The 11,474-nt window shown below is 44.4% G+C and overlaps 1 long non-coding RNA gene across 1 annotated transcript; it reads right to left on the bottom strand.

The window, feature by feature from the left end:
- Positions 1–4,720: 4,720 nt before the first annotated feature.
- LOC118164655 lies at positions 4,721–8,752 on the bottom strand. Its single transcript, XR_004749590.1, has 4 exons — positions 8,606–8,752; positions 5,666–5,727; positions 5,002–5,436; positions 4,721–4,845 (listed from the first exon to the last, which is right to left on the bottom strand). It is a non-coding gene; the product is annotated as an uncharacterized LOC118164655 (long non-coding RNA).
- Between the last annotated feature and the right edge of the window lie 2,722 nt (positions 8,753–11,474).

Below are 11,474 nucleotides of genomic sequence, written 5' to 3'. Positions count from 1 at the left end.
GCAGGCAGGCTGAGTGCCTGATCAGGTATAGGAAGGGGAAGAGCTGTGATATACTGGAAAAAAAATGCAGGTTGAGATTTTCCATCAGGAAATCCTGTCTGGAATAATGTAATAACAAATGAAGAGATATTTTCCCAGAGTTCCCAGTAATTTATATATTTGAGAAAACCGTTAGCTTAATTCATGGTTAAGATGAAGATGCTCTGCTCAGCCAGTAAATAATTCATTTATTGTAAGAGCTGGTTATGCATGGGAAATGAAATACAGGAGAAATTCAAGTCCCAGAGAGGTAGTCTAGTCCAACAATAGCAGCCTCTGCTAGGAAACATAGTCCTAGAAACTTTTTGTAGAATAAATCAATTATTTAATTGAAGCTGGTAAATGTTTAACAGTGAAAAATATCATTTCCAACTGTACAGTAAACCATTAAAATATTCATGGGGCACAAGTCTGACTTAAACTAACTCTTCCTGGTACTCACAAGTACCAAGACCATCACCAGTCCTTCTTCCCAAGGTGCCCATGGGTGAAACGTGTGTGTTCCTGGCCGCTGGGGCTGTGCTTTAAAGGAGTGCCACTGGCACAGTGGCTTCTAGCTGGGCAAGACACCTTGCTTTGTAAAATGGTGCCTTCTGTGTTTAACAGCAAGGGCTGCTAAATATTTGGTTATCTTAAATGAACATCTCTGAGCAGTTAGATCTGGCACTGTGTTATAGGCTCAGAAATGTAAATCATTCACTATGAATGATTTACTGTTATCAGCTTTGTAGGAATGGCTGCGTTAAATAAAACAGGTATCAACGTCGTTCCCGGCCCTACTGTTATCATACCAGCGCAGAGCTCCTCTAGTTCAGGAATGTGCTCCCAGTCTTTTCGCTGGGAGACAGGAAAGTGGGCTGCCTGGAAGGGAGGGTTATGTGTTATGTGAGGGTTATCTTTGGGAAGATGATCAGATCAATAGATTAAATTCCCCAAGGTCTGGCAGCTGGGAATTGGAACTAGGTGATCTTTAGAGGTCATTTCTAACCCAAACCATTCTATGATTCTATGATATCATGAATTAATTTGTAATTGTGAGTAGCAGTAGGATTTACATTTTTTCCAGAAAATGCCAGTTCTGTTTCTTTTTTTACTGTCTTCATTTTGCATTCATGAGAGTTTTGCTGGATGCAACAGACTAGGACCAGAAGGAAGAAAACATTCAAGTTCTTTTACTGTAAATAACAGGCCTTCTCTTTGTCTGCCTTTCCTTAAAGAAGTCAGCTGTTTGATTAATAGCTGATCTTACATGGAAAAAACACCTATGGAGGCACTGCTACAGCATAAAGGTCTCCTAACACTGCTAGTAACATGAAGGGAAGCAAAAATGATTTGTGCCTATGTCTCTCAATTGCTCTGGCTGATAAAAATCTAGACTAAAGAGTGGATGTAAATATGTTTCTTTTCTCCTTACAGTTCTGTTGATCCCAGTCTTTTTATAAAAAATCATTTTTCTTTTCTTTTTCTTTTCTTTTTCTTTTTTTCTTTTCTTTTTTTTTTTTTTTTTTTAAGCCTGTTTGAAAACATCTTTGTCAGAGGACCTACAGTTTATCTGCCAGTACTGCCCATTCTGGTGACCGCTCAACCTCATCCACCACTGAGCTGTTTTTCATAGTGGCTTATTGGTTTTCCTGAAGTAAAGGAGCCCAGCGTGATCCTATTGCATGTGCAAAAAGCAGTGCATCGTCTCAGGAGTTCTGTATGTGTTCTAAACACGTGTAACTCTTCTTATGCTAACTAACTTATGCTTCTGCTTTTAAGTTAAGCAAGAGAACACTTTGAATCCATTTCTGCAAGACCTCCTCCACTGCCACCTCCAGAACTAATAGTTTCAGTTTTACTAAGAAATAATGAAATCTCCAGAAACAGAGAAAAAAAAAAAAAAAACACGATTTTTTTTTTGAGTAGAAACCCATATGTAATTTGGGTCGATGCCTGAAAATAAGTACAATACTCTTTTATTTTTCCTTTAAGAGGTCTCCTCTAAAGCATGGTCTAATCTTGCCTTGCACACAAGAACAAACAGTGCTGTGTGTTTCACATCCTGTTAGACAACTCTGAAATTCTGCAGCACAGTTGCAGTCTTGAAAGCATGTTCTGGTCCCTTCTGGGACCTCTTTGCAGCAGGGTGGATAATACTTGTCTCTGCTATGAAGGTGCCAGTTCACTGTGCTGCTGCCTTGCATTTACGTAGTAATTTATGGTGGCATGCACGCCGACTTCTTTAAATTATTACATGAGCTGCAAAATAGCAGTTAATCGGATGTAGGGCCTGGCAATACCTTTTTAGCAAACTGCTGAAAACTGGTTTATTGACAGAGTGCTGGAGAGACTCACGAGGAAAAATGCACGTGCTAAAGTCCGTCTTCACGCAATATTGCCATTTTGACAGCACACGAACATCCTTTAGGAGGATGCAGTTATAACAGATATTGGTGATCATAAAAGAACAGTTCAGTCTGATAAAATAAACTGTAGCAGTTTAATATATCTTATGCTGATACAATTCTATCTGCAGCAGTAGAGTAACCGATCACGCCTTTTGCAGGCACTCGCTGAGAGAAGTACAGCGCTGTTATCAAGAAGTCTTTGCTAAATGAGATATAGCCAGGAATTTGAGCACTTCCTGAATTTAACCAACTCCTCTAATAAACTCATTTTACAGTAGAGAGGACATGGAAATTGGTGCAATTAGCAACTGCATTTTTGGCTGCCTGCCCAGAAAAAACTGTGAATCAACAGCCAGAACAATGATTTCCACCCATGTAAGTTCAGAGCACCTCTCGGTGCTCTTCTAAAACACCTCCAGGAGGCTACTGACCTCTGAGTCAGCGTCTAAACCCAGCTAGCACGTGTCCCCAGTGGGGGACCCCTGCAGAGCCAGTAAAACCCTGCCTGCCCTGAGTTCTCCTGATATTCTGGGTATATCCTCCTCTGCACTTTGCTATTGTACCAGGTTCTTCTCTCCCGTGTCCCTTCCTTTTGGATTTATTTTAAAATGAATTATATCTGCCTTTGGGCCTCCAACCCACCCAATAGCACAGGAAATAATAGGCAGCAAAGTGCTTTTGTTGCAAAACTGTGTGCTGACCCTCCTGCCGGTGTCTGGGGAGGAGTGGGGCCATGTGTGCAACATGCAGTGCTGTTCATGTCACTCTCTTCCATTCAGCAGTCAGGAGGATAACATACCTTTCAAAAGCATGCATTAAACCTGTCCTTCTTCATCTAATGGTCAGGTGCACACTTTTCAATGAAGAATCTGCTCAGCTGTGGCTCTCTTTTTAATTTCTTTTTTTTTTTTTTTTTTTTTTTCCTGCTTTGGGTTAAATTGAGAATGAGTTTTCTTGAAATGGCTGCTGTCATAAGGAGCCACCCTAGACTCCTCCAAGCCACACAGCACACCACACAGTCCTTTCAGCATCCTTGTACCAGCTTTTATGCTCATCCCACCTCTCTTCTTCAACTAATTAAGCAGGCAGAAAACTATTTGCTTTCTAGGTGCTGGGTTAGTTTCTTGCTGGCTTAGAGAGCAGGCCTAGTTTTCTGAGGGGTCAGACAAGCACTGGAGGTGGTAGGAGCATTCTACTGGGAGCAGGGAAAGGAAGACGGGAGCAGGTTGTCCTTTCATGGGCAGCTTGCAGTTAGAGCTGCGAGCTAATGCTAAATAGTGGTGGTTTCACTGCTGCTCCTACCTGTGCCCTCCGTCCCTCTTGTGTTGAATCTAGCAATGGAGCAACTCCTGTGTGAGTTGATTCAGCTGGCTGATCTAGACAAAAACTATTCATTTTTATGGCACAGTTAGTTTTCTGCTGTTGGCAGTCAGATGAACAGAATTGCCCTGTGGCCACACAGGAACTAGATGCAGTATAAGGAAAGTAATGTAACCGGGAAACAGGGACAGCAAATAGATCACAGATTAGCTCAACTATAATACTGGATTGCACCTTAACAAGTAGCTATACCAAGTCAGCTACCTTGCTGTTAGACTAGATAGTTTGCTTTCCTACCTGTGCTCTTCTGCTCTAACAAACACATTCTCAGTGCATTTTTATCTCCTGTATTCTGTGCTGGTAGAGTTGCACTACCGCAGGCAATTTCAGCCTCTTCTGATTTGTGGACTGCTAGTGGAGACGCAGACCTAAATCTATCGACTTCCACCCCGTTATGGCTTTTATGGACCTGGGAAGTTGTTCACAGAGGCAACAGCCATAGATTGAAATCTACTGCGCAGCAGAACTGCTGAGGATCACCCAAGTCCCATCAGACTGGCGAGAGTGTTTGGCATCATTTCCTCATTTATTTTATTTTTATTTCTCACCCAGGATAATAAAATCAGAGTAGATTATGGAAAGCAAAGTTACTGAACAAAGATGGAAATGAGCTAAAACCTCCTCACTCCAGTTTCTTAACTGATAGCACTGGACAGATTACTGAGATGGGACTTCCCATTTTCTTTATGTGTGAGTAGGATATCCTCAAAGGAGATAAGCAATAGCATAATTTCTTACAAGAGTAATGCAGGATCCTTTTTTTACAAGGCAGTATCACAAATCTAAGTTTATTTACAGGCTGCACTAGTACCTCTACCTTTTCTTGGCATTCAGAAGTGAGAGATGGTGGCTCCTCTTCCCATCACTGCAGAAGGCAGTGATGGATCTTAGTGAGATACAACCTCCCTTCTTTCCTCCCTCCTCACCTCCCTGTTTTGTTGTTGTTTGTTGCTGTTGTTGTTTTTAAACAGCTTTATTCCAAGATCTGGTTCACAGCCCAGTCCCCTAAAAAACTGAGTCAATACAATTGTCAAGGCTGCAAAGAGAGGAGTGTGAATAAGTTAAATGGTAAGCTGGAATTCCTTAAACTACCAAACCCTCATTTTTCGTCAAGCCTAAAGTCAAGACTGGCATATCGAGTACATCTGTCACCTGAAACAGCACTTTTGGCTTAAAATATTTATTTACATACCTTCTGGCCTGTATCTTGCTGATGCTTGAGAGGAATCACTGCTGAACAGGTCATATATTTCTCCTCTTAAATATAGAGATACGTTGAATCCTCTTCCTTTTGTATGCTTTTCTGCAAGATAATGGAATCTTTGTATGTGGAGGGGATGGACAGTAACAAATAATTCAGTGTAGTCATGGAGTCATCAGCTGGGGACCTCATGTATCTCGTAACAGGGTCTGGGATGGCTGGCATGTGAGGGAGTTTTATGAGGGAAGAACAGGGCAAGAAGTAGAAAAGATGTTTACAAAGGAAAAGCTTAAACAAGTTTACAAGGGAAAAGCTTATTCAAGGTGATCATATCTCATCAGCTAGATTTCTGAACAGGAGAGAAGTACCTGAAGTGTTTTATTCAGCGTCTGGGCTGCAGCAATCCCAAACATAGGTCCTGAAGGCCTAGAGAAGAAAATTTCTCTAACCAGAAGTAAAAGAAACAAGATGTAAGCTTTAGCAACACACTAAGTGCAAAAGTATCCAAATACTGTTTGTTTGCTGTTGCTTTTTTTTTTTTTAATTTCTTGTTTTCTTAAATTTGTAAAGTACATTAGAAGGAGTATGTCTGCTTTTAGAGAAAATGCCTTACCCCCCCCCCCCCCACCTCCAGTGGCACACTGCAAGACCTTACATTTTAATGCCTTGCAGAAGTTAGTTTGATGATTCCTTCTGACACCCTGAAGCTCCAAGGCCCTACAAAGAGGTAGTGAAAGGATTAAATAAACTGGTCACTGTGGAAAATCATAGCCACGGAATCAGAATAGCAGGCACCTAAGGTTTCTGTGGCTATTGTATGAGAAAGACAGATTCGTCCTGTCGCCAGTGTAGGATTGCATACTATTTTCTTTTCTTCTTTGAACAAGTGGGCGCACGGCCAATGATTTACCAGTCTCAATTCTAGAAGTGTGGAAGCCACTTAGTTGTCACAAGGATTCACACAAAGGAAGGCAAAAGCTTTGCGAACAGTCTCAGGCATCCCTATTTAGAATGGAGACTGTTAACGCTTCATTATCTAATGAAATGAACTCTTAGTTATCACGGGATATATTAAAGTCTTAATCTGTGGAGCAGTAGAGGACAAAATAAAAGCTCTGGCTGGGGAGTTACTGAATGTTCAAGAATTTCCAGTACCCAGTTTTCTAAGAGCCATTCAAAAAATGCAAGCTTAAATTCCACAGCACCTCAGCTTGGGGGGGGCCCCCCCGACTATCATGATGTATACACGACACAAACATGTGCCAATTCTTACCTGACAGCATATTGCTACATGCTGTAGCATGTAAATTCAACTCTGTTGACGTCACCCTTCTTCAGCGTGATTTTATTCAAACAACCATACAGTGTGTGCTTGCATGTGTATTTGTACCATACAGTGTGTGCTTGCATGTGTATTTGTACGTACAAGAAACTAGTTCCCCCAGCTCTTACTCTGCTAATTTTGCACTTGGCAGCTGTTTCTTACAAGAATTCGTATGCCACACTGTGAACTAGGGTGTTGAGCCCTATGAGGTTCACCTGAAAAAGAAACAGAGCCCCAGTGATCCTTTTTGGTGAGTTGTTTCCAGAGAAAAGCCATCAAGGGCTGGTGGTGCCCCATTGTGCTACCTGTCCCTTGCACCGGTGCAGTGATGAAGCAGAGGCAAATCCCAAACCACTAGAGTCCTCCTGCTTCGAGCAGCCTCTGCTAGCCCCCCCGTAATCCACAGGGCCATCGTGTGGCACAACTGCTGGACAACAGCTAGGGAGGGCCTGTTTTTCTCTAGGCTGCATGAGAGTGGGACTTAAGCTACCAGATGCTGCTCACACCTGCAGAACAGAGAAAAGCTGTGAAAGTGGGGGAACCCCCCCGGGTTTTACAACAGAGCCAGGAAGGAGCATTGGTGCTGAGGCTGCTCCTCAGCTCTGTCCCAGACTCCCCGTGTTACTGCAGGCAGCTTGCTTTCACTTCTGCGTGCCTCTGAAGTATTCCTGTGTGGGAACTGGGTGCCAAGACGGCCCAGTGAGCTAAGTCAGAGCTCAGAGACACAGAAGGGCCTGTCCTACAGTATGCGTGTTTCCAGCCCGGTGGCTCTGTCTGATGCAAAATCACTCCTCACATCGCCTAACTGTCCTGTCACCTTCGGTAACAGTCGTGTTTGGGGCTGATCATTTCCTCCCAGACTGGTGAGCTCACCGCCACTTCAGACCCGTGTCAAAGGACTTTACATGTCACTTACAAACAGGCAGTTCCTCACCCCCACTACAAAGACCCTATCTGCACTACAAAACAAACAAAATCAACCCAGGTACAACAGCGTGGCTCCTCTGCAGTGGTTTGTCTCGTTGAGGATGCAGAAGGGACCTGTAAGCTGCTCTGCACTGTGGGGCAGGTTGGGGCTTTCCGTCTGCCTGAGCGGTGGCACCTCGCTGTCTGTGCCATGGCAAACCCAGCCTGACGTGGCTGACCAAACCACGGGGGCGATGCTCTGCTTCTTGTATTGCTAGAGCATACCTCTATGCCTTTATACCTAACTGTATGTGAGTATCACCCAGCAAAACTGCCCTAAGAAAAGCTTTGCTGGTGTATTGTCACTGTGTAGGAACTGCTAATGGCACGTAGCCAAGTGCTAAGTTAAAGTCAGGCTATATCGCAGATCAGGATAAAATTACCTTTTTGTTAACAAACTGTGTAAAATTACCCAGTTCAGCTAACCTTGAATCCCTCCTAGTTTCTGGGGAGTTTATGTCCCACATTCCTTGAACTATATAACAAGACGATTGCTATAATATTTTATTTTGGTTGTGTGCACATGAAATAGGGCAGACTGTTAATACAGAAGAGAGGGTGTAGAGCAGCAGCTGTTACACTTCCAAAGAGCATTACTGATCTTTTTATAGTTGGCTGCAGTTGACATCATGGCTAAATAGAGTCTCACTCTAACATATATTCCACCCAGCCTCCGCAGCCTTAAAGCCATGCATTGCTGGGAGGAGAGAGGGCCATCGGAAGCGATGAAACACCAGAAAAGCAGTAAAACCATTGGGTATGTTTTCATCCTTTTCCCTGTACCCATTACAAGAAGTGCTCTAGAAAGACCAAACGCCTCTGGAGAACCGTGACCGTGAAACCTCTAAAATCACAGTTGCTGCTTTTACACTGGGTGCCACTGTGGTGCTGCTAGAAGCTGGGTAACAGCAGCTGTGCAATGAAAAACATTGGTGAGGAGCATCTCACACCAAAGCCCCTTCAGGGGCCTGATCAGCAGTTTCCAGAGCTTTCAGGAGAGTGCTTTCCACCAGCAAGACACTTGCTACTAAGAAATAACGAAGCTGGGTTTGGGAGAAGCTCATTCAGAACTCAGGGGTGTCGGGGATGATAACAGCTGGAGGTGAAATTTGTAGCAGCACAGACCTCCCAGGCAAAACCTCTGCACTTGGGATACTCCAGTGCATGAAAAGCCACTTCCTTCCTCCACCTGCTGGAGATACGGGATGAGATACAGGATTTGTTTCTTCCATATGCCTAACATTTCTGTCAGCTACAAATACTGCCAGCTGTGGAGCTGAAGTCACGCATACTAAGTAATTTTACCTGAAGCACGCTAATTGCTGCCTAGCTGGTGTCACCTGGGTGTACTTTGTGCAGGGCAACCGAGACCGGTGCTCTACAGCGTCCCCCGCAAAGCTACCCGTGCTGCCTCCAAGCATTCCTCCACCGTGCTTCACAGGAGGCACTCTCCTTCTGTTGTGAAGAACAAGTGAATAGGTGTGTGATGCGGTCCGTGGTTTCTGTACCTGCTGAGGATGCTGGCAGGAGTTTGAAAACTGATTATGGGAAGCACGGGCAGAGAGAAGTCAGGCAGACCTGCAGTGACCCCATCTCCTACAGCTCTTTGTGCATACCTGTTTTACATGGTCCTAAATAAAATTCATGTCTGAAAACAGCTTTTCCACATTGGCTAGCCAAAAGAATCTGGTGAAGCTGCATTGTTGCGCACCTTGTGAACAGCACTAAGGTAAGACCTGGAGGGCAGGAAGGGGGCACAGGGATCCCTGTTCTGGAAGAGGGATCTCTCCTGGGAACAGCACTGTGTGCCTCTGCTAGCCTTGAGCAACAGTTCAACCAAGAGAGATTATTCCAAGGAAACTCCTTATCTTCTGCCTTTTTTTTTAACGATGGATGTGACATTGTGCCCAGTTTTGCAGTTTCCAGCCGCTGTCATAACGACTTTGTGCCCGCACTTGAGGCAATGATGGCTGAGTGTGGCGACAGAAGATGACAGTCATGGTGGCACTGCAAACAGAAACACACACCACAGTGCTGCCGCACCCTTGTAGTGGGTTTACGTGGCTAGGCTTTGGTGACAGGGGGTTTCCGGGGTGGCTTTTGTGAGAAGAATCCAGAAGCTGCCCCATGGTAGATAAGGGCCAGTTTCAGCTGACTCCAAAGGGACCTGCTGCTGCCCCCACAGAGTCTGTTTTGCCTGTGACAGTAATTGCTGAATTATCTCCCTGTCCTTATCTCAACCCTTGAGCATTTTTCATCTTATTTTCTTCCCCTTTTCCTTTGAGGAAGGGGAGTGAGAGCGGTTGTGGTGGAGCTTGGCTGCCCACCTGAGTGAAACCACCACAACCCTTCTTTTGAACAGTCTTGCAGCAAACTCACCACTCCCTTCTACCCTCTCTTACCTCTAAGACCTTAGGACAGCCTGCCAGGTAATGAAGATATGGTTGTAGAAGAGGGAAAATGTGGTTTCCTAAGGATACACGGCCTGGCTAAGATGGCAGTAGGGAGCTGCTGTGATCACCACTGCCTGGAGTCACCCTCCGTCTGGGACTGCAGTTGTCTTTTAGAAGAACACACGTTTGCTCTTTGGCTTGTGTCCCGTGGCATGGAGAAAATTCCAGGGAATGGGGAAGAAAACCTGTCAAGGAGAAAAGTCTGAAAAAAAAAAGTGATACCGATAAGACAAGCTTGGTCAAATGCGAAAGAGAGGGGAAAGAATCTACGGGACTAAAAGATAATGGAGAAAGAGATAAAACTACCAATGAAAAAGAAAAAGGAAGACCTTCTGACAACAAAGGAGAGGATTAGACTGAAGAGGTGACAAGGGTGTGCACTTGATAAATGGGGCCAAAGTCAAATAGAAAAATAGAAGTCAAATAGAAAACCCTGCCAGAAAGCAAAGCAAAGGAGCCAAGTTTGAATAATGGGGAAGAAAAAGAGCTGAGATGTAAAATGGGTGAGAGGGAATACGAAGCATTGGGAAGGTCTGGGGTCATAGCTGCACAAGGCAGGCACTGGGGGCACCAGCAAGGGTGGAGGGCAGGGACAGTGCCTGGGAGGAGGCAGCTGGGACATGCCCATGTTTGCAGAGAGGATCGGGGCAGCACGCAGGATGGTGTGGGTCTGCTTACCTGGGGCAGGGAGAGAGGACAGGCGGGGAGGAAGATGGGGTGCTTTTCTATGCAAGCATGCAAAGCTTGAGTGTAATCCAGACACCAGAAAATCATGCTGTGGGCTTACAGACATCAGGATAGCCCACAGAAATAATGCCAGCTGAGTTTGTTATGTGGCATTTTCTCTCTCTGTCTCTTCTTCAGTGCAACTTTAAATAGCAAAGGAATATGAGTCAATTCATGCATGGAAGAGCATTACTTCATCAAATGGCACAGTAACCACGGTACTCCCCAGCTCTGATCACCAGAAACTGCTGACTTAATGATCAGCTGCAAATCCTCAGCTCAGGTGGAACTTCCCTCTTCCACCTAAATGTTAAAGCTGAAAATCTTCCAGACAGTACAGGGGGCTGAGTATCTTTGAAATAAAACACCCCAGGAAAATAAAATAAAATAAAAATCCATTGCAAAGTAAAATGACTTGGTTGCAAGTGCCAAAATACTCAAGACCAACAGGCCCTTGTCTCTAAGACTAATCCGAAAAGAAGACAGGTAACATTTAGAAGCCTGAGCAACACCCTCAGCATGTACCAAGCACACGCCTGAGCCACAGAAGGGATGTGCAGGGCAGCCAGCTGAAGAAACCTGCAGTGCACTCGGACACAGAACACTTGTGGGGTTTCACAGCACCAGGGCAGCTGGGGAGGAGAAAGAAAGCGGCTCTGTGTTCACATTGCTTGCAGGCATCTGACCTTACCAGAGAAATTCTGTCTCTTTCCATTGCCTTCTGGCTTTGAACCGTCTGAGCACAATTTGCTTCACATTTGGATTCTTTTCTCAACAACTGTAAGACATTAGCTTTACAAAAAATAACATGAAAAAATGAGATTCTTATAAAATCTACTGATTTCAGCAGTTCAGGCACTAAGATACCAAATACTGCAATAAACAGAGATCTTCTGGTTGTCATTTGTTTGTTTAAGTTGGGGTAGAAGGAAGACCGTGTCACATGCAAGGGGTGACAGCTTAGGAGTCAGCTTAGCAATGGTAGAAAACAACGG

The sequence above is a fragment of the Oxyura jamaicensis genome, chromosome 3 (assembly GCF_011077185.1).
Source record: "Oxyura jamaicensis isolate SHBP4307 breed ruddy duck chromosome 3, BPBGC_Ojam_1.0, whole genome shotgun sequence".
NCBI classification, from domain to species: Eukaryota; Metazoa; Chordata; class Aves; order Anseriformes; family Anatidae; genus Oxyura; species Oxyura jamaicensis.
The sequence above is the reverse complement of the archived record's forward strand: the minus strand, read 5'-3'. Positions and strand labels throughout refer to the sequence as shown.